This window comes from Rhinoderma darwinii (assembly GCF_050947455.1).
Source record: "Rhinoderma darwinii isolate aRhiDar2 chromosome 2 unlocalized genomic scaffold, aRhiDar2.hap1 SUPER_2_unloc_25, whole genome shotgun sequence".
NCBI classification, from domain to species: Eukaryota; Metazoa; Chordata; class Amphibia; order Anura; family Rhinodermatidae; genus Rhinoderma; species Rhinoderma darwinii.
The window spans coordinates 126,320-146,790 of record NW_027461691.1 but is presented as its reverse complement, the minus strand read 5'-3'; the positions used below and the strand labels follow the sequence as shown (position 1 = coordinate 146,790).

At 47.6% G+C, this 20,471-nt stretch overlaps 13 non-coding genes across 13 annotated transcripts; all 13 read left to right on the top strand.

Annotated features, from left to right (window-relative positions):
• Positions 1 to 2,472: 2,472 nt before the first annotated feature.
• Positions 2,473 to 2,663, top strand: LOC142675054 (U2 spliceosomal RNA). The gene has a single exon (XR_012852092.1). It is a non-coding gene; the product is annotated as a U2 spliceosomal RNA (small nuclear RNA).
• Positions 2,664 to 3,781: 1,118 nt separating this feature from the next.
• Positions 3,782 to 3,972, top strand: LOC142674976 (U2 spliceosomal RNA). The gene has a single exon (XR_012852028.1). It is a non-coding gene; the product is annotated as a U2 spliceosomal RNA (small nuclear RNA).
• Positions 3,973 to 5,086: 1,114 nt separating this feature from the next.
• On the top strand, positions 5,087 to 5,277 carry LOC142675052 (U2 spliceosomal RNA). Its single transcript, XR_012852091.1, has one exon. It is a non-coding gene; the product is annotated as a U2 spliceosomal RNA (small nuclear RNA).
• A 1,120-nt stretch (positions 5,278 to 6,397) lies between these two features.
• On the top strand, positions 6,398 to 6,588 carry LOC142675051 (U2 spliceosomal RNA). The gene has a single exon (XR_012852090.1). It is a non-coding gene; the product is annotated as a U2 spliceosomal RNA (small nuclear RNA).
• A 1,137-nt stretch (positions 6,589 to 7,725) lies between these two features.
• On the top strand, positions 7,726 to 7,916 carry LOC142675050 (U2 spliceosomal RNA). Its single transcript, XR_012852089.1, has one exon. It is a non-coding gene; the product is annotated as a U2 spliceosomal RNA (small nuclear RNA).
• A 1,120-nt stretch (positions 7,917 to 9,036) lies between these two features.
• On the top strand, positions 9,037 to 9,227 carry LOC142675049 (U2 spliceosomal RNA). The gene has a single exon (XR_012852088.1). It is a non-coding gene; the product is annotated as a U2 spliceosomal RNA (small nuclear RNA).
• A 1,131-nt stretch (positions 9,228 to 10,358) lies between these two features.
• Positions 10,359 to 10,549, top strand: LOC142675048 (U2 spliceosomal RNA). Its single transcript, XR_012852087.1, has one exon. It is a non-coding gene; the product is annotated as a U2 spliceosomal RNA (small nuclear RNA).
• A 1,105-nt stretch (positions 10,550 to 11,654) lies between these two features.
• On the top strand, positions 11,655 to 11,845 carry LOC142675047 (U2 spliceosomal RNA). Its single transcript, XR_012852086.1, has one exon. It is a non-coding gene; the product is annotated as a U2 spliceosomal RNA (small nuclear RNA).
• A 1,124-nt stretch (positions 11,846 to 12,969) lies between these two features.
• On the top strand, positions 12,970 to 13,160 carry LOC142675068 (U2 spliceosomal RNA). Its single transcript, XR_012852103.1, has one exon. It is a non-coding gene; the product is annotated as a U2 spliceosomal RNA (small nuclear RNA).
• A 1,136-nt stretch (positions 13,161 to 14,296) lies between these two features.
• LOC142675082 (U2 spliceosomal RNA) lies at positions 14,297 to 14,487 on the top strand. The gene has a single exon (XR_012852114.1). It is a non-coding gene; the product is annotated as a U2 spliceosomal RNA (small nuclear RNA).
• A 1,122-nt stretch (positions 14,488 to 15,609) lies between these two features.
• On the top strand, positions 15,610 to 15,800 carry LOC142675055 (U2 spliceosomal RNA). Its single transcript, XR_012852093.1, has one exon. It is a non-coding gene; the product is annotated as a U2 spliceosomal RNA (small nuclear RNA).
• A 1,120-nt stretch (positions 15,801 to 16,920) lies between these two features.
• On the top strand, positions 16,921 to 17,111 carry LOC142675045 (U2 spliceosomal RNA). The gene has a single exon (XR_012852085.1). It is a non-coding gene; the product is annotated as a U2 spliceosomal RNA (small nuclear RNA).
• A 1,137-nt stretch (positions 17,112 to 18,248) lies between these two features.
• Positions 18,249 to 18,439, top strand: LOC142675081 (U2 spliceosomal RNA). Its single transcript, XR_012852113.1, has one exon. It is a non-coding gene; the product is annotated as a U2 spliceosomal RNA (small nuclear RNA).
• The last annotated feature ends 2,032 nt before the right edge of the window (positions 18,440 to 20,471 follow it).

Genomic DNA, 20,471 nt, shown 5'->3' with positions numbered 1-20,471 from the left:
ACTTCAATGTCCATATGTGGACAGTAAAGTCAGGGACTTCTCCTGTAGCGGAAACGCCGGCCACAGCGCCTGGAATCTCGCTTCATAAGTCCCTGACGTCACTGTGTCCATATATGGATAGTAAAGTCAGGGACTTCTACTGGAGCGGAAACACCGGCCAAAGTGCTGGGGATTCCGCTTCAGAAGTCCCTGACGTCACTGTGTCCATATATGGACAGTGAAGTCAGGGACTTCTCCTGGAGTGGAAACACTGGCCACAGCGCCGGGGATCCCACTTCAGAGGTCCCTGACGTCACGGTGTCCATATATGGACAGAAGTCAGGGACTTCTCCTGTAGTGGAAACACCTGCCACAGCGCCGGGGATTCTGCTTCAGAAGTCCCTAACGTCACTATGTCCATATATGGACGGTGAAGTCAGGGAGATCTCCTGGAGCGGAAACAACGGCCACAGCGGCGGGGATTCCGTTTCAGATGTCCCTGATGTCACTATGTCCATATATGGACAGTGAAGTCAGGGACTTCTCCTGGAGCGTTGCCAAAGCTGTGGCCGTGGGATTGGGGATTCCGCTCCTACAGGGAGCAAAAAAATAGCCTCCTCCTCCTCACATGTGCTTCGCACTGTGAGGAGGAGGAGGAGAGAGCAAGCGACGTAAGACACGGCCGTCACTCGGAACACATTCCAGTGATGGCCGTGTATTATCCGGCCCCATAGACTTTCCCAGCCCGTCAAAAAATCGGTCATGTGAATAGCCCCATTTGGGGTCTAATGTTCCTACTGTAGGAGTGTGACAGACGTTTTTTCAACGGCTGACACACGGCCGGGAAACACTGTCGTGTGAATGGGGCCTAAGACATTTAAATGTTTACCCTTAAACCACTCCAGTGTACTTTATCAGTATGTTTATGGTCCTTGTCCTACTGGAAGGTGAACCTCGTCCCAATCTCAAATCTCTGGCAGACAAACAGGTTTTCCATAAGAATTTACCTGTATTTACTGCCATCCATCTTTACTTCAATCCTGACCAGTTTTCCAGTCCCAGCCAATGAACAGCATCCCCACAGCTTGATGCGGCCATCACCATGTTCTTGGGGTAATGGGAAGTGTTGGTTTGTGCCACACATATCACAATAATGGACAATGATTGACAAAAAGTTACTATGATCGCTCTCCCCCTTGATGTCAGGATGCTGTTGTTGTACTGCAAAATTAGCACTAGTGGCCGCTGTTTTACACTTTGAAGAATTGTGCTGCACCTTTACTCCTTACCACTGGAGGCTGCTGTTTTGCCCTTAAACTTGCCCTTAACCAAGATGGCAAATGTTGCATCGTGTGAACCATCTTGTTTCCTGTTTGGGCCTACTTCAGACCACATGGTCTGCTTTTTGTGTTTGCCATTGTTTTTGTCTTTCGGATGGGATCTCCCCTTTTAATCCCATTATTTCAACACCTGTTGAACAATGCATTTGTACAGTCATGTGTGATAATGAGCTAATTTATTAAATGCAATTAATTAATACATTGCCACCTCTTGTTTTGTGTCGTCTGTGTTTCTGTGTTTCCGGCATTTCACATTGGAACAGCTCATTCACCTTCCTTGTCTTCTCTCCGCCCTCCCTCCTAGGTAGGTTAAAGAGCTGCACCTGAGCCAGCCACTGATTGATGCAGCACCATAGTCAAATAGTGGAGTGGAGTAGGGGAACAGCAAACAGCCATTAAAGCAGCCAGCCCGCCCGCCCGCCCGTCACAATGGACCTACCTGTGTACACTAGATGGATGTGATGGAATGTACTGTGGTCCCTACATTTCAAGAAGAAGTAAGAATTGCAGTTGCAACAAACCCTTGCTTGCCTACAAAGAGAGCAGCAATTTGGATTTGTTACTATGTTACCTGGAAGAATAACAAACTGTGCAAGGATGGAGGTTGTAGGAGCAAGGAGAACAAGTTGTCTGTAAAGTTGGTGGATGCCTATTTTCCATTTTGCAGTCCCTTGTCTCCCTCTTGTGGCCTCCTGGAGGCAACTAGCTGTGCAAAAAAAAGACAGCCTGGGGGCCGGCTGTTGCAGTGTTGCCCTCTCAGGCAACACTGAGTGACTGACTGAGCCGCACCGTCTTATATAAAGTTCAGACGGAACTTTGCACGTGTCATAGTGGAGACCTCAGGAGCCAGAGCCAGCTTTCTGACATCATAATGGGGCCTCAGAGATAAAAGCCTGGGCCCAGGCAGTGTTGGTCAGTGCTGCTCAGCAGGCAGCACTGGACTGGATTAAAGCTGATACAAGGTGTGAAAGGAGAAGGGGTGGCAGTGGGCATGCACTTACTGCTGCTGCTGCTGCTGCTGCTGCTGCCAGTGTTTGCACGGCAGGAGGGCATTTGGGCGTTGCCAGGAAGGCGTTTTTATGTCGATTCCTCCTCTTTCAGCACTGCATTGTGGTGCAAGCAAAATAAGCAAAACGCGCGGCACGTTCGGGTTATCGCTTCTCGGCCTTTTGGCTAAGATCAAGTGTAGTATCTGTTCTTATCAGTTTAATATCTGATACGTCCCCTATCTGGGGACCATATATTAAATGGATTTTTAGAACAGGGAGATGGAAATAGAGCTTGCTCTGTCCACTCCACGCATTGACCTGGTATTGCAGTATTTCCAGGACCGGTGCACCCTTTCCTTATGTGTTTACTAAAATCAGATTCCAAAAGTGCTTTTTGTGTTTGCCATTGTTTTTGTCTTTCGGATGGGATCTCCCCTTTTAATCCCATTATTTCAACACCTGTTGGACAATGCATTTGTACAGTCATGTGTGATAATGAGCTAATTTATTAAATGCAATTAATTAATACATTGCCACCTCTTGTTTTGTGTCGTCTGTGTTTCTGTGTTTCCGGCATTTCACATTGGAACAGCTCATTCACCTTCCTTGTCTTCTCTCCGCCCTCCCTCCTAGGTAGGTTAAAGAGCTGCACCTGAGCCAGCCACTGATTGATGCAGCACCATAGTCAAATAGTGGAGTGGAGTAGGGGAACAGCAAACAGCCATTAAAGCAGCCAGCCCGCCCGCCCGCCCGTCACAATGGACCTACCTGTGTACACTAGATGGATGTGATGGAATGTACTGTGGTCCCTACATTTCAAGAAGAAGTAAGAATTGCAGTTGCAACAAACCCTTGCTTGCCTACAAAGAGAGCAGCAATTTGGATTTGTTACTATGTTACCTGGAAGAATAACAAACTGTGCAAGGATGGAGGTTGTAGGAGCAAGGAGAACAAGTTGTCTGTAAAGTTGGTGGATGCCTATTTTCCATTTTGCAGTCCCTTGTCTCCCTCTTGTGGCCTCCTGGAGGCAACTAGCTGTGCAAAAAAAAGACAGCCTGGGGGCCGGCTGTTGCAGTGTTGCCCTCTCAGGCAACACTGAGTGACTGACTGAGCCGCACCGTCTTATATAAAGTTCAGACAGAACTTTGCACGTGTCATAGTGGAGACCTCAGGAGCCAGAGCCAGCTTTCTGACATCATAATGGGGCCTCAGAGATAAAAGCCTGGGCCCAGGCAGTGTTGGTCAGTGCTGCTCAGCAGGCAGCACTGGACTGGATTAAAGCTGATACAAGGTGTGAAAGGAGAAGGGGTGGCAGTGGGCATGCACTTACTGCTGCTGCTGCTGCTGCCAGTGTATTCACGGCAGGAGGGCATTTGGGCGTTGCCAGGAAGGCGTTTTTATGTCGATTCCTCCTCTTTCAGCACTGCATTGTGGTGCAAGCAAAAGAAGCAAAACGCGCGGCACGTTCGGGTTATCGCTTCTCGGCCTTTTGGCTAAGATCAAGTGTAGTATCTGTTCTTATCAGTTTAATATCTGATACGTCCCCTATCTGGGGACAATATATTAAATGGATTTTTAGAACAGGGAGATGGAAATAGAGCTTGCTCTGTCCACTCCACGCATTGACCTGGTATTGCAGTATTTCCAGGACCGGTGCACCCTTTCCTTATGTGTTTACTAAAATCAGATTCCAAAAGTGCTTTTTGTGTTTGCCATTGTTTTTGTCTTTCGGATGGGATCTCCCCTTTTAATCCCATTATTTCAACACCTGTTGGACAATGCATTTGTACAGTCATGTGTGATAATGAGCTAATTTATTAAATGCAAACACATTTTGTGTCGTCTGTGTTTCTGTGTTTCCGGCATTTCACATTGGAACAGCTCATTCACCTTCCTTGTCTTCTCTCAGCCCTCCCTCCTAGGTAGGTTAAAGAGCTGCACCTGAGCCAGCCACTGATTGATGCAGCACCATAGTCAAATAGTGGAGTGGAGTAGGGGAACAGCAAACAGCCATTAAAGCAGCCAGCCCGCCCGCCCGCCCGCCCGTCACAATGGACCTACCTGTGTACACTAGATGGATGTGATGGAATGTACTGTGGTCCCTACATTTCAAGAAGAAGTAAGAATTGCAGTTGCAACAAACCCTTGCTTGCCTACAAAGAGAGCAGCAATTTGGATTTGTTACTATGTTACCTGGAAGAATAACAAACTGTGCAAGGATGGAGGTTGTAGGAGCAAGGAGAACAAGTTGTCTGTAAAGTTGGTGGATGCCTATTTTCCATTTTGCAGTCCCTTGTCTCCCTCTTGTGGCCTCCTGGAGGCAACTAGCTGTGCAAAAAAAAGACAGCCTGGGGGCCGGCTGTTGCAGTGTTGCCCTCTCAGGCAACACTGAGTGACTGACTGAGCCGCACCGTCTTATATAAAGTTCAGACGGAACTTTGCACGTGTCATAGTGGAGACCTCAGGAGCCAGAGCCAGCTTTCTGACATCATAATGGGGCCTCAGAGATAAAAGCCTGGGCCCAGGCAGTGTTGGTCAGTGCTGCTCAGCAGGCAGCACTGGACTGGATTAAAGCTGATACAAGGTGTGAAAGGAGAAGGGGTGGCAGTGGGCATGCACTTACTGCTGCTGCTGCTGCTGCTGCTGCTGCTGCCAGTGTTTGCACGGCAGGAGGGCATTTGGGCGTTGCCAGGAATGCGTTTTTATGTCGATTCCTCCTCTTTCAGAACTGCATTGTGGTGCAAGCAAAAGAAGCAAAACGCGCGGCACGTTCGGGTTATCGCTTCTCGGCCTTTTGGCTAAGATCAAGTGTAGTATCTGTTCTTATCAGTTTAATATCTGATACGTCCCCTATCTGGGGACCATATATTAAATGGATTTTTAGAACAGGGAGATGGAAATAGAGCTTGCTCTGTCCACTCCACGCATTGACCTGGTATTGCAGTATTTCCAGGACCGGTGCACCCTTTCCTTATGTGTTTACTAAAATCAGATTCCAAAAGTGCTTTTTGTGTTTGCCATTGTTTTTGTCTTTCGGATGGGATCTCCCCTTTTAATCCCATTATTTCAACACCTGTTGGACAATGCATTTGTACAGTCATGTGTGATAATGAGCTAATTAATTAAATGCAATTAATTAATACATTGCCACCTCTTGTTTTGTGTCGTCTGTGTTTCTGTGTTTCCGGCATTTCATATTGGAACAGCTCATTCACCTTCCTTGTCTTCTCTCCGCCCTCCCTCCTAGGTAGGTTAAAGAGCTGCACCTGAGCCAGCCACTGATTGATGCAGCACCATAGTCAAATAGTGGAGTGGAGTAGGGGAACAGCAAACAGCCATTAAAGCAGCCAGCCCGCTCGCCCGTCACAATGGACCTACCTGTGTACACTAGATGGATGTGATGGAATGTACTGTGGTCCCTACATTTCAAGAAGAAGTAAGAATTGCAGTTGCAACAAACCCTTGCTTGCCTACAAAGAGAGCAGCAATTTGGATTTGTTACTATGTTACCTGGAAGAATAACAAACTGTGCAAGGATGGAGGTTGTAGGAGCAAGGAGAACAAGTTGTCTGTAAAGTTGGTGGATGCCTATTTTCCATTTTGCAGTCCCTTGTCTCCCTCTTGTGGCCTCCTGGAGGCAACTAGCTGTGCAAAAAAAAGACAGCCTGGGGGCCGGCTGTTGTAGTGTTGCCCTCTCAGGCAACACTGAGTGACTGACTGAGCCGCACCGTCTTATATAAAGTTCAGACGGAACTTTGCACGTGTCATAGTGGAGACCTCAGGAGCCAGAGCCAGCTTTCTGACATCATAATGGGGCCTCAGAGATAAAAGCCTGGGCCCAGGCAGTGTTGGTCAGTGCTGCTCAGCAGGCAGCACTGGACTGGATTAAAGCTGATACAAGGTGTGAAAGGAGAAGGGGTGGCAGTGGGCATGCACTTACTGCTGCTGCTGCTGCTGCTGCTGCCAGTGTTTGCACGGCAGGAGGGCATTTGGGCGTTGCCAGGAAGGCGTTTTTATGTCGATTCCTCCTCTTTCAGCACTGCATTGTGGTGCAAGCAAAAGAAGCAAAACGCGCGGCACGTTCGGGTTATCGCTTCTCGGCCTTTTGGCTAAGATCAAGTGTAGTATCTGTTCTTATCAGTTTAATATCTGATACGTCCCCTATCTGGGGACCATATATTAAATGGATTTTTAGAACAGGGAGATGGAAATAGAGCTTGCTCTGTCCACTCCACGCATTGACCTGGTATTGCAGTATTTCCAGGACCGGTGCACCCTTTCCTTATGTGTTTACTAAAATCAGATTCCAAAAGTGCTTTTTGTGTTTGCCATTGTTTTTGTCTTTCGGATGGGATCTCCCCTTTTAATCCCATTATTTCAACACCTGTTGGACAATGCATTTGTACAGTCATGTGTGATAATGAGCTAATTTATTAAATGCAATTAATTAATACATTGCCACCTCTTGTTTTGTGTCGTCTGTGTTTCTGTGTTTCCGGCATTTCACATTGGAACAGCTCATTCACCTTCCTTGTCTTCTCTCCGCCCTCCCTCCTAGGTAGGTTAAAGAGCTGCACCTGAGCCAGCCACTGATAGATGCAGCACCATAGTCAAATAGTGGAGTGGAGTAGGGGAACAGCAAACAGCCATTAAAGCAGCCAGCCCGCCCGCCCGCCCGCCCGTCACAATGGACCTACCTGTGTACACTAGATGGATGTGATGGAATGTACTGTGGTCCCTACATTTCAAGAAGAAGTAAGAATTGCAGTTGCAACAGACCCTTTCTTGCCTACAAAGAGAGCAGCAATTTGGATTTATTACTATGTTACCTGGAAGAATAACAAACTGTGCAAGGATGGAGGTTGTAGGAGCAAGGAGAACAAGTTGTCTGTAAAGTTGGTGGATGCCTATTTTCCATTTTGCAGTCCCTTGTCTCCCTCTTGTGGCCTCCTGGAGGCAACTAGCTGTGCAAAAAAAAGACAGCCTGGGGGCCGGCTGTTGCAGTGTTGCCCTCTCAGGCAACACTGAGTGACTGACTGAGCCGCACCGTCTTATATAAAGTTCAGACGGAACTTTGCACGTGTCATAGTGGAGACCTCAGGAGCCAGAGCCAGCTTTCTGACATCATAATGGGGCCTCAGAGATAAAAGCCTGGGCCCAGGCAGTGTTGGTCAGTGCTGCTCAGCAGGCAGCACTGGACTGGATTAAAGCTGATACAAGGTGTGAAAGGAGAAGGGGTGGCAGTGGGCATGCACTTACTGCTGCTGCTGCTGCTGCTGCTGCTGCTGCTGCCAGTGTTTGCACGGCAGGAGGGCATTTGGGCGTTGCCAGGAATGCGTTTTTATGTCGATTCCTCCTCTTTCAGAACTGCATTGTGGTGCAAGCAAAAGAAGCAAAACGCGCGGCACGTTCGGGTTATCGCTTCTCGGCCTTTTGGCTAAGATCAAGTGTAGTATCTGTTCTTATCAGTTTAATATCTGATACGTCCCCTATCTGGGGACCATATATTAAATGGATTTTTAGAACAGGGAGATGGAAATAGAGCTTGCTCTGTCCACTCCACGCATTGACCTGGTATTGCAGTATTTCCAGGACCGGTGCACCCTTTCCTTATGTGTTTACTAAAATCAGATTCCAAAAGTGCTTTTTGTGTTTGCCATTGTTTTTGTCTTTCGGATGGGATCTCCCCTTTTAATCCCATTATTTCAACACCTGTTGGACAATGCATTTGTACAGTCATGTGTGATAATGAGCTAATTAATTAAATGCAATTAATTAATACATTGCCACCTCTTGTTTTGTGTCGTCTGTGTTTCTGTGTTTCCGGCATTTCATATTGGAACAGCTCATTCACCTTCCTTGTCTTCTCTCCGCCCTCCCTCCTAGGTAGGTTAAAGAGCTGCACCTGAGCCAGCCACTGATTGATGCAGCACCATAGTCAAATAGTGGAGTGGAGTAGGGGAACAGCAAACAGCCATTAAAGCAGCCAGCCCGCTCGCCCGTCACAATGGACCTACCTGTGTACACTAGATGGATGTGATGGAATGTACTGTGGTCCCTACATTTCAAGAAGAAGTAAGAATTGCAGTTGCAACAAACCCTTGCTTGCCTACAAAGAGAGCAGCAATTTGGATTTGTTACTATGTTACCTGGAAGAATAACAAACTGTGCAAGGATGGAGGTTGTAGGAGCAAGGAGAACAAGTTGTCTGTAAAGTTGGTGGATGCCTATTTTCCATTTTGCAGTCCCTTGTCTCCCTCTTGTGGCCTCCTGGAGGCAACTAGCTGTGCAAAAAAAAGACAGCCTGGGGGCCGGCTGTTGTAGTGTTGCCCTCTCAGGCAACACTGAGTGACTGACTGAGCCGCACCGTCTTATATAAAGTTCAGACGGAACTTTGCACGTGTCATAGTGGAGACCTCAGGAGCCAGAGCCAGCTTTCTGACATCATAATGGGGCCTCAGAGATAAAAGCCTGGGCCCAGGCAGTGTTGGTCAGTGCTGCTCAGCAGGCAGCACTGGACTGGATTAAAGCTGATACAAGGTGTGAAAGGAGAAGGGGTGGCAGTGGGCATGCACTTACTGCTGCTGCTGCTGCTGCTGCTGCCAGTGTTTGCACGGCAGGAGGGCATTTGGGCGTTGCCAGGAAGGCGTTTTTATGTCGATTCCTCCTCTTTCAGCACTGCATTGTGGTGCAAGCAAAAGAAGCAAAACGCGCGGCACGTTCGGGTTATCGCTTCTCGGCCTTTTGGCTAAGATCAAGTGTAGTATCTGTTCTTATCAGTTTAATATCTGATACGTCCCCTATCTGGGGACCATATATTAAATGGATTTTTAGAACAGGGAGATGGAAATAGAGCTTGCTCTGTCCACTCCACGCATTGACCTGGTATTGCAGTATTTCCAGGACCGGTGCACCCTTTCCTTATGTGTTTACTAAAATCAGATTCCAAAAGTGCTTTTTGTGTTTGCCATTGTTTTTGTCTTTCGGATGGGATCTCCCCTTTTAATCCCATTATTTCAACACCTGTTGGACAATGCATTTGTACAGTCATGTGTGATAATGAGCTAATTTATTAAATGCAATTAATTAATACATTGCCACCTCTTGTTTTGTGTCGTCTGTGTTTCTGTGTTTCCGGCATTTCACATTGGAACAGCTCATTCACCTTCCTTGTCTTCTCTCCGCCCTCCCTCCTAGGTAGGTTAAAGAGCTGCACCTGAGCCAGCCACTGATAGATGCAGCACCATAGTCAAATAGTGGAGTGGAGTAGGGGAACAGCAAACAGCCATTAAAGCAGCCAGCCCGCCCGCCCGCCCGCCCGTCACAATGGACCTACCTGTGTACACTAGATGGATGTGATGGAATGTACTGTGGTCCCTACATTTCAAGAAGAAGTAAGAATTGCAGTTGCAACAGACCCTTTCTTGCCTACAAAGAGAGCAGCAATTTGGATTTATTACTATGTTACCTGGAAGAATAACAAACTGTGCAAGGATGGAGGTTGTAGGAGCAAGGAGAACAAGTTGTCTGTAAAGTTGGTGGATGCCTATTTTCCATTTTGCAGTCCCTTGTCTCCCTCTTGTGGCCTCCTGGAGGCAACTAGCTGTGCAAAAAAAAGACAGCCTGGGGGCCGGCTGTTGCAGTGTTGCCCTCTCAGGCAACACTGAGTGACTGACTGAGCCGCACCGTCTTATATAAAGTTCAGACGGAACTTTGCACGTGTCATAGTGGAGACCTCAGGAGCCAGAGCCAGCTTTCTGACATCATAATGGGGCCTCAGAGATAAAAGCCTGGGCCCAGGCAGTGTTGGTCAGTGCTGCTCAGCAGGCAGCACTGGACTGGATTAAAGCTGATACAAGGTGTGAAAGGAGAAGGGGTGGCAGTGGGCATGCACTTACTGCTGCTGCTGCTGCTGCTGCTGCTGCCAGTGTTTGCACGGCAGGAGGGCATTTGGGCGTTGCCAGGAAGGCGTTTTTATGTCGATTCCTCCTCTTTCAGCACTGCATTGTGGTGCAAGCAAAAGAAGCAAAACGCGCGGCACGTTCGGGTTATCGCTTCTCGGCCTTTTGGCTAAGATCAAGTGTAGTATCTGTTCTTATCAGTTTAATATCTGATACGTCCCCTATCTGGGGACCATATATTAAATGGATTTTTAGAACAGGGAGATGGAAATAGAGCTTGCTCTGTCCACTCCACGCATTGACCTGGTATTGCAGTATTTCCAGGACCGGTGCACCCTTTCCTTATGTGTTTACTAAAATCAGATTCCAAAAGTGCTTTTTGTGTTTGCCATTGTTTTTGTCTTTCGGATGGGATCTCCCCTTTTAATCCCATTATTTCAACACCTGTTGGACAATGCATTTGTACAGTCATGTGTGATAATGAGCTAATTTATTAAATGCAATTAATTAATACATTGCCACCTCTTGTTTTGTGTCGTCTGTGTTTCTGTGTTTCCGGCATTTCACATTGGAACAGCTCATTCACCTTCCTTGTCTTCTCTCCGCCCTCCCTCCTAGGTAGGTTAAAGAGCTGCAACTGAGCCAGCCACTGATTGATGCAGCACCATAGTCAAATAGTGGAGTGGAGTAGGGGAACAGCAAACAGCCATTAAAGCAGCCAGCCCGCCCGCCCGCCCGCCCGTCACACACTAGATGGATGTGATGGAATGTACTGTGGTCCCTACATTTCAAGAAGAAGTAAGAATTGCAGTTGCAACAAACCCTTGCTTGCCTACAAAGAGAGTAGCAATTTGGATTTGTTACTATGTTACCTGGAAGAATAACAAACTGTGCAAGGATGGAGGTTGTAGGAGCAAGGAGAACAAGTTGTCTGTAAAGTTGGTGGATGCCTATTTTCCATTTTGCAGTCCCTTGTCTCCCTCTTGTGGCCTCCTGGAGGCAACTAGCTGTGCAAAAAAAAGACAGCCTGGGGGCCGGCAGTTGCAGTGTTGCCCTCTCAGGCAACACTGAGTGACTGACTGAGCCGCACCGTCTTATATAAAGTTCAGACGGAACTTTGCACGTGTCATAGTGGAGACCTCAGGAGCCAGAGCCAGCTTTCTGACATCATAATGGGGCCTCAGAGATAAAAGCCTGGGCCCAGGCAGTGTTGGTCAGTGCTGCTCAGCAGGCAGCACTGGACTGGATTAAAGCTGATACAAGGTGTGAAAGGAGAAGGGGTGGCAGTGGGCATGCACTTACTGCTGCTGCTGCTGCTGCCAGTGTTTGCACGGCAGGAGGGCATTTGGGCGTTGCCAGGAAGGCGTTTTTATGTCGATTCCTCCTCTTTCAGCACTGCATTGTGGTGCAAGCAAAAGAAGCAAAACGCGCGGCACGTTCGGGTTATCGCTTCTCGGCCTTTTGGCTAAGATCAAGTGTAGTATCTGTTCTTATCAGTTTAATATCTGATACGTCCCCTATCTGGGGACCATATATTAAATGGATTTTTAGAACAGGGAGATGGAAATAGAGCTTGCTCTGTCCACTCCACGCATTGACCTGGTATTGCAGTATTTCCAGGACCGGTGCACCCTTTCCTTATGTGTTTACTAAAATCAGATTCCAAAAGTGCTTTTTGTGTTTGCCATTGTTTTTGTCTTTCGGATGGGATCTCCCCTTTTAATCCCATTATTTCAACACCTGTTGGACAATGCATTTGTACAGTCATGTGTGATAATGAGCTAATTTATTAAATGCAATTAATTAATACATTGCCACCTCTTGTTTTGTGTCGTCTGTGTTTCTGTGTTTCCGGCATTTCACATTGGAAGAGCTCATTCACCTTCCTTGTCTTCTCTCCGCCCTTCCTCCTAGGTAGGTTAAAGAGCTGCACCTGAGCCAGCCACTGATTGATGCAGCACCATAGTCAAATAGTGGAGTGGAGTAGGGGAACAGCAAACAGCCATTAAAGCAGCCAGCCCGCCCGCCCGCCCGTCACAATGGACCTACCTGTGTACACTAGATGGATGTGATGGAATGTACTGTGGTCCCTACATTTCAAGAAGAAGTAAGAATTGCAGTTGCAACAAACCCTTGCTTGCCTACAAAGAGAGCAGCAATTTGGATTTGTTACTATGTTACCTGGAAGAATAACAAACTGTGCAAGGATGGAGGTTGTAGGAGCAAGGAGAACAAGTTGTCTGTAAAGTTGGTGGATGCCTATTTTCCATTTTGCAGTCCCTTGTCTCCCTCTTGTGGCCTCCTGGAGGCAACTAGCTGTGCAAAAAAAAGACAGCCTGGGGGCCGGCTGTTGCAGTGTTGCCCTCTCAGGCAACACTGAGTGACTGACTGAGCCGCACCGTCTTATATAAAGTTCAGACGGAACTTTGCACGTGTCATAGTGGAGACCTCAGGAGCCAGAGCCAGCTTTCTGACATCATAATGGGGCCTCAGAGATAAAAGCATGGGCCCAGGCAGTGTTGGTCAGTGCTGCTCAGCAGGCAGCACTGGACTGGATTAAAGCTGATACAAGGTGTGAAAGGAGAAGGGGTGGCAGTGGGCATGCACTTACTGCTGCTGCTGCTGCTGCTGCTGCCAGTGTTTGCACGGCAGGAGGGCATTTGGGCGTTGCCAGGAAGGCGTTTTTATGTCGATTCCTCCTCTTTCAGCACTGCATTGTGGTGCAAGCAAAAGAAGCAAAACGCGCGGCACTTTCGGGTTATCGCTTCTCGGCCTTTTGGCTAAGATCAAGTGTAGTATCTGTTCTTATCAGTTTAATATCTGATACGTCCCCTATCTGGGGACCATATATTAAATGGATTTTTAGAACAGGGAGATGGAAATAGAGCTTGCTCTGTCCACTCCACGCATTGACCTGGTATTGCAGTATTTCCAGGACCGATGCACCCTTTCCTTATGTGTTTACTAAAATCAGATTCCAAAAGTGCTTTTTGTGTTTGCCATTGTTTTTGTCTTTCGGATGGGATCTCCCCTTTTAATCCCATTATATCAAACACCTGTTGGACAATGCATTTGTACAGTCATGTGTGATAATGAGCTAATTTATTAAATGCAATTAATTAATACATTGCCACCTCTTGTTTTGTGTCGTCTGTGTTTCTGTGTTTCCGGCATTTCACATTGGAACAGCTCATTCACCTTCCTTGTCTTCTCTCCGCCCTCACTCCTAGGTAGGTTAAAGAGCTGCACCTGAGCCAGCCACTGATTGATGCAGCACCATAGTCAAATAGTGGAGTGGAGTAGGGGAACAGCAAACAGCCATTAAAGCAGCCAGCCCGCCCGCCCGCCCGCCCGCCCGTCACAATGGACCTACCTGTGTACACTAGATGGATGTGATGGAATGTACTGTGGTCCCTACATTTCAAGAAGAAGTAAGAATTGCAGTTGCAACAAACCCTTGCTTGCCTACAAAGAGAGCAGCAATTTGGATTTGTTACTATGTTACCTGGAAGAATAACAAACTGTGCAAGGATGGAGGTTGTAGGAGCAAGGAGAACAAGTTGTCTGTAAAGTTGGTGGATGCCTATTTTCCATTTTGCAGTCCCTTGTCTCCCTCTTGTGGCCTCCTGGAGGCAACTAGCTGTGCAAGAAAAAGACAGCCTGGGGGCCGGCTGTTGCAGTGTTGCCCTCTCAGGCAACACTGAGTGACTGACTGAGCCGCACCGTCTTATATAAAGTTCAGACGGAACTTTGCACGTGTCATAGTGGAGACCTCAGGAGCCAGAGCCAGCTTTCTGACATCATAATGGGGCCTCAGAGATAAAAGCCTGGGCCCAGGCAGTGTTCGTCAGTGCTGCTCAGCAGGCAGCACTGGACTGGATTAAAGCTGATACAAGGTGTGAAAGGAGAAGGGGTGGCAGTGGGCATGCACTTACTGCTGCTGCTGCTGCTGCTGCTGCTGCCAGTGTTTGCACGGCAGGAGGGCATTTGGGCGTTGCCAGGAAGGCGTTTTTATGTCGATTCCTCCTCTTTCAGCACTGCATTGTGGTGCAAGCAAAAGAAGCAAAACGCGCGACACGTTCGGGTTATCGCTTCTCGGCCTTTTGGCTAAGATCAAGTGTAGTATCTGTTCTTATCAGTTTAATATCTGATACGTCCCCTATCTGGTGACCATATATTAAATGGATTTTTAGAACAGGGAGATGGAAATAGAGCTTGCTCTGTCCACTCCACGCATTGACCTGGTATTGCAGTATTTCCAGGACCGGTGCACCCTTTCCTTATGTGTTTACTAAAATCAGATTCCAAAAGTGCTTTTTGTGTTTGCCATTGTTTTTGTCTTTCGGATGGGATCTCCCCTTTTAATCCCATTATTTCAACACCTGTTGGACAATGCATTTGTACAGTCATGTGTGATAATGAGCTAATTTATTAAATGCAATTAATTAATACATTGCCACCTCTTGTTTTGTGTCGTCTGTGTTTCTGTGTTTCCGGCATTTCACATTGGAACAGCTCATTCACCTTCCTTGTCTTCTCTCCGCCCTCCCTCCTAGGTAGGTTAAAGAGCTGCACCTGAGCCAGCCACTGATTGATGCAGCACCATAGTCAAATAGTGGAGTGGAGTAGGGGAACAGCAAACAGCCATTAAAGCAGCCAGCCCGCCCGCCCGCCCGCCCGTCACAATGGACCTACCTGTGTACACTAGATGGATGTGATGGAATGTACTGTGGTCCCTACATTTCAAGAAGAAGTAAGAATTGCAGTTGCAACAAACCCTTGCTTGCCTACAAAGAGAGCAGCAATTTGGATTTGTTACTATGTTACCTGGAAGAATAACAAACTGTGCAAGGATGGAGGTTGTAGGAGCAAGGAGAACAAGTTGTCTGTAAAGTTGGTGGATGCCTATTTTCCATTTTGCAGTCCCTTGTCTCCCTCTTGTGGCCTCCTGGAGGCAACTAGCTGTGCAAAAAAAAGACAGCCTGGGGGCCGGCTGTTGCAGTGTTGCCCTCTCAGGCAACACTGAGTGACTGACTGAGCCGCACCGTCTTATATAAAGTTCAGACGGAACTTTGCACGTGTCATAGTGGAGACCTCAGGAGCCAGAGCCAGCTTTCTGACATCATAATGGGGCCTCAGAGATAAAAGCCTGGGCCCAGGCAGTGTTGGTCAGTGCTGCTCAGCAGGCAGCACTGGACTGGATTAAAGCTGATACAAGGTGTGAAAGGAGAAGGGGTGGCAGTGGACATGCACTTACTGCTGCTGCTGCTGCTGCCAGTGTTTGCACGGCAGGAGGGCATTTGGGCGTTGCCAGGAAGGCGTTTTTATGTCGATTCCTCCTCTTTCAGCACTGCATTGTGGTGCAAGCAAAAGAAGCAAAACGCGCGGCACGTTCGGGTTATCGCTTCTCGGCCTTTTGGCTAAGATCAAGTGTAGTATCTGTTCTTATCAGTTTAATATCTGATACGTCCCCTATCTGGGGACCATATATTAAATGGATTTTTAGAACAGGGAGATGGACATAGAGCTTGCTCTGTCCACTCCACGCATTGACCTGGTATTGCAGTATTTCCAGGACCGGTGCACCCTTTCCTTATGTGTTTACTAAAATCAGATTCCAAAAGTGCTTTTTGTGTTTGCCATTGTTTTTGTCTTTCGGATGGGATCTCCCCTTTTAATCCCATTATTTCAACACCTGTTGGACAATGCATTTGTACAGTCATGTGTGATAATGAGCTAATTTATTAAATGCAATTAATTAATACATTGCCACCTCTTGTTTTGTGTCGTCTGTGTTTCTGTGTTTCCGGCATTTCACATTGGAACAGCTCATTCACCTTCCTTGTCTTCTCTCCGCCCTCCCTCCTAGGTAGGTTAAAGAGCTGCACCTGAGCCAGCCACTGATTGATGCAGCACCATAGTCAAATAGTGGAGTGGAGTAGGGGAACAGCAAACAGCCATTAAAGCAGCCAGCCCGCCCGCCCGTCACAATGGACCTACCTGTGTACACTAGATGGATGTGATGGAATGTACTGTGGTCCCTACATTTCAAGAAGAAGTAAGAATTGCAGTTGCAACAAACCCTTGCTTGCCTACAAAGAGAGCAGCAATTTGGATTTGTTACTATGTTACCTGGAAGAATAACAAACTGTGCAAGGATGGAGGTTGTAGGAGCAAGGAGAACAAGTTGTCTGTAAAGTTGGTGGATGCCTATTTTCCATTTTGCAGTCCCTTGTCTCCCTCTTGTGGCCTCCTGGAGGCAACTAGCTGTGCAAAAAAAAGACAGCCTGGGGGCCGGCTGTTGCAGTGTTGCCCTCTCAGGCAACACTGAGTGACTGACTGAGCCGCACCGTCTTATATAAAGTTCAGACGGAACTTTGCACGTGTCATAGTGGAGACCTCAGGAGCCAGAGCCAGCTTTCTGACATCATAATGGGGCCTCAGAGATAAAAGCATGGGCCCAGGCAGTGTTGGTCAGTGCTGCTCAGCAGGCAGCACTGGACTGGATTAAAGCTGATACAAGGTGTGAAAGGAGAAGGGGTGGCAGTGGGCATGCACTTACTGCTGCTGCTGCTGCTGCTGCTGCCAGTGTTTGCACGGCAGGAGGGCATTTGGGCGTTGCCAGGAAGGCGTTTTTATGTCGATTCCTCCTCTTTCAGCACTGCATTGTGGTGCAAGCAAAAGAAGCAAAACGCGCGGCACTTTCGGGTTATCGCTTCTCGGCCTTTTGGCTAAGATCAAGTGTAGTATCTGTTCTTATCAGTTTAATATCTGATACGTCCCCTATCTGGGGACCATATATTAAATGGATTTTTAGAACAGGGAGATGGAAATAGAGCTTGCTCTGTCCACTCCACGCATTGACCTGGTATTGCAGTATTTCCAGGACCGGTGCACCCTTTCCTTATGTGTTTACTAAAATCAGATTCCAAAAGTGCTTTTCGTGTTTGCCATTGTTTTTGTCTTTCGGATGGGATCTCCCCTTTTAATCCCATTATTTCAACACCTGTTGGACAATGCATTTGTACAGTCATGTGTGATAATGAGCTAATTTATTAAATGCAATTAATTAATACATTGCCACCTCTTGTTTTGTGTCGTCTGTGTTTCTGTGTTTCCGGCATTTCACATTGGAACAGCTCATTCACCTTCCTTGTCTTCTCTCCGCCCTCACTCCTAGGTAGGTTAAAGAGCTGCACCTGAGCCAGCCACTGATTGATGCAGCACCATAGTCAAATAGTGGAGTGGAGTAGGGGAACAGCAAACAGCCATTAAAGCAGCCAGCCCGCCCGCCCGCCCGCCCGTCACAATGGACCTACCTGTGTACACTAGATGGATGTGATGGAATGTACTGTGGTCCCTACATTTCAAGAAGAAGTAAGAATTGCAGTTGCAACAAACCCTTGCTTGCCTACAAAGAGAGCAGCAATTTGGATTTGTTACTATGTTACCTGGAAGAATAACAAACTGTGCAAGGATGGAGGTTGTAGGAGCAAGGAGAACAAGTTGTCTGTAAAGTTGGTGGATGCCTATTTTCCATTTTGCAGTCCCTTGTCTCCCTCTTGTGGCCTCCTGGAGGCAACTAGCTGTGCAAGAAAAAGACAGCCTGGGGGCCGGCTGTTGCAGTGTTGCCCTCTCAGGCAACACTGAGTGACTGACTGAGCCGCACCGTCTTATATAAAGTTCAGACGGAACTTTGCACGTGTCATAGTGGAGACCTCAGGAGCCAGAGCCAGCTTTCTGACATCATAATGGGGCCTCAGAGATAAAAGCCTGGGCCCAGGCAGTGTTGGTCAGTGCTGCTCAGCAGGCAGCACTGGACTGGATTAAAGCTGATACAAGGTGTGAAAGGAGAAGGGGTGGCAGTGGGCATGCACTTACTGCTGCTGCTGCTGCTGCTGCTGCTGCTGCTGCCAGTGTTTGCACGGCAGGAGGGCATTTGGGCGTTGCCAGGAATGCGTTTTTATGTCGATTCCTCCTCTTTCAGAACTGCATTGTGGTGCAAGCAAAAGAAGCAAAACGCGCGGCACGTTCGGGTTATCGCTTCTCGGCCTTTTGGCTAAGATCAAGTGTAGTATCTGTTCTTATCAGTTTAATATCTGATACGTCCCCTATCTGGTGACCATATATTAAATGGATTTTTAGAACAGGGAGATGGAAATAGAGCTTGCTCTGTCCACTCCACGCATTGACCTGGTATTGCAGTATTTCCAGGACCGGTGCACCCTTTCCTTATGTGTTTACTAAAATCAGATTCCAAAAGTGCTTTTTGTGTTTGCCATTGTTTTTGTCTTTCGGATGGGATCTCCCCTTTTAATCCCATTATTTCAACACCTGTTGGACAATGCATTTGTACATGACCTGCCTAGGTAGAGTCGTGTGTTAACCTTAAACCATACTATCCCCCACCCCCATTTAGTAACGACACATGACACCGAGGTTGGATGTGAAATGGCCACAGCAGCCGTTTATTAATTTCACAGTTTTATAAAAACAATTTAAATCCGAAACATTCGGATAACTAGTTAGGAATCCACCAGAGAATTCCTCCTAATAATTCACATGACCCAACATGGGTCAGAATCATAAATAACAATTAACGTTAACATTAACCCGAGCAGAGGAAGTCCTTGAAGCCCCTTCAGATGTTCCTTTCAAGAACACACCGAATTAGCCATCTGCAAACCACTAATTACCTCCAGCCGTAAACCAGCTCGGAAGCACCGTTCACCTCTGCAGATGGCTCCAACCACTAGAAGTCCACTTCAAGGGGATAACACCCGTTGAAGCCCTCAAGTGATATACCGACCACTAGAAGTCCACTTCAAAGGGATAACACCCGATGAAGCCTTCAAGTGACATACCTTCTACCAGAAGACCACTTCAAAGGGATAACACCCGATGAAGTCTTCAACCATGTACCTTTTTTGGGGGACGCATACCCCCGATGCGACCCCCCCACCATTTTGTACTGACTGGCCTCAAGGACTCCCCCCGCCAGCTGCCATGACAACAGAACCTACTCCGGAAAAAAGAAAAACATGTTAAATAAACACACAAAATAAAACACAACGCTCATATACGGACGTACAGAAGACCTAAGGAGTAACAAAACAAGGGTGGGAGGGTGGGAGCTTTGCTTCTTGTGTATTACTCCTCCCGCTGCTTCCGGCTCAATGCCGAGAAACAGCGGGAAGCGCAGTAACGGCCCCCCCGTCCCCCCTAGCTCCTCCCCGTCCCTCCTTCAGCTCCTTCACCTTTCCCTCACCTCTTAACATTAACCCTTTCCCTACCAGGACGGTCATGTCGGCTTCCCTCAAGCCTGCAGCTGCGTCCAGCCTCTTCTTGACCTGCCTAGGTAGAGTCGTGTGTTAACCTTAAACCATACTATCCCCCACCCCCATTTAGTAACGACACATGACACCGAGGTTGGATGTGAAATGGCCACAGCAGCCGTTTATTAATTTCACAGTTTTATAAAAACAATTTAAATCCGAAACATTCGGATAACTAGTTAGGAATCCACCAGAGAATTCCTCCTAATAATTCACATGACCCAACATGGGTCAGAATCATAAATAACAATTAACGTTAACATTAACCCGAGCAGAGGAAGTCCTTGAAGCCCCTTCAGATGTTCCTTTCAAGAACACACCGAATTAGCCATCTGCAAACCACTAATTACCTCCAGCCGTAAACCAGCTCGGAAGCACCGTTCACCTCTGCAGATGGCTCCAACCACTAGAAGTCCACTTCAAGGGGATAACACCCGTTGAAGCCCTCAAGTGATATACCGACCACTAGAAGTCCACTTCAAAGGGATAACACCCGATGAAGCCTTCAAGTGACATACCTTCTACCAGAAGACCACTTCAAAGGGATAACACCCGATGAAGTCTTCAACCATGTACCTTTTTTGGGGGACGCATACCCCCGATGCGACCCCCCCACCATTTTGTACTGACTGGCCTCAAGGACTCCCCCCGCCACCGCGAAACAGGCCTTGACCACCTTAAGCCTGTGAGTTCCTCCACACCACCACCGCCCTTTCTATGCCTTCTGCTATAGCCAAGCTCCAAATATCAATGCCAACCTCGGTCAGATGAACCCCGTCACTCCTCCAGAAATTCCCCAATCCTGACTCCAAATCCCTATGCCTCACGCAAATGCCCCCGTTCTTTGCCACAAAACGGGACACCGCCCGGTTAACCTTTATCCGAGCCTTATTGACTCTCTCCACCGATCTAGCTAACCGCCAATGC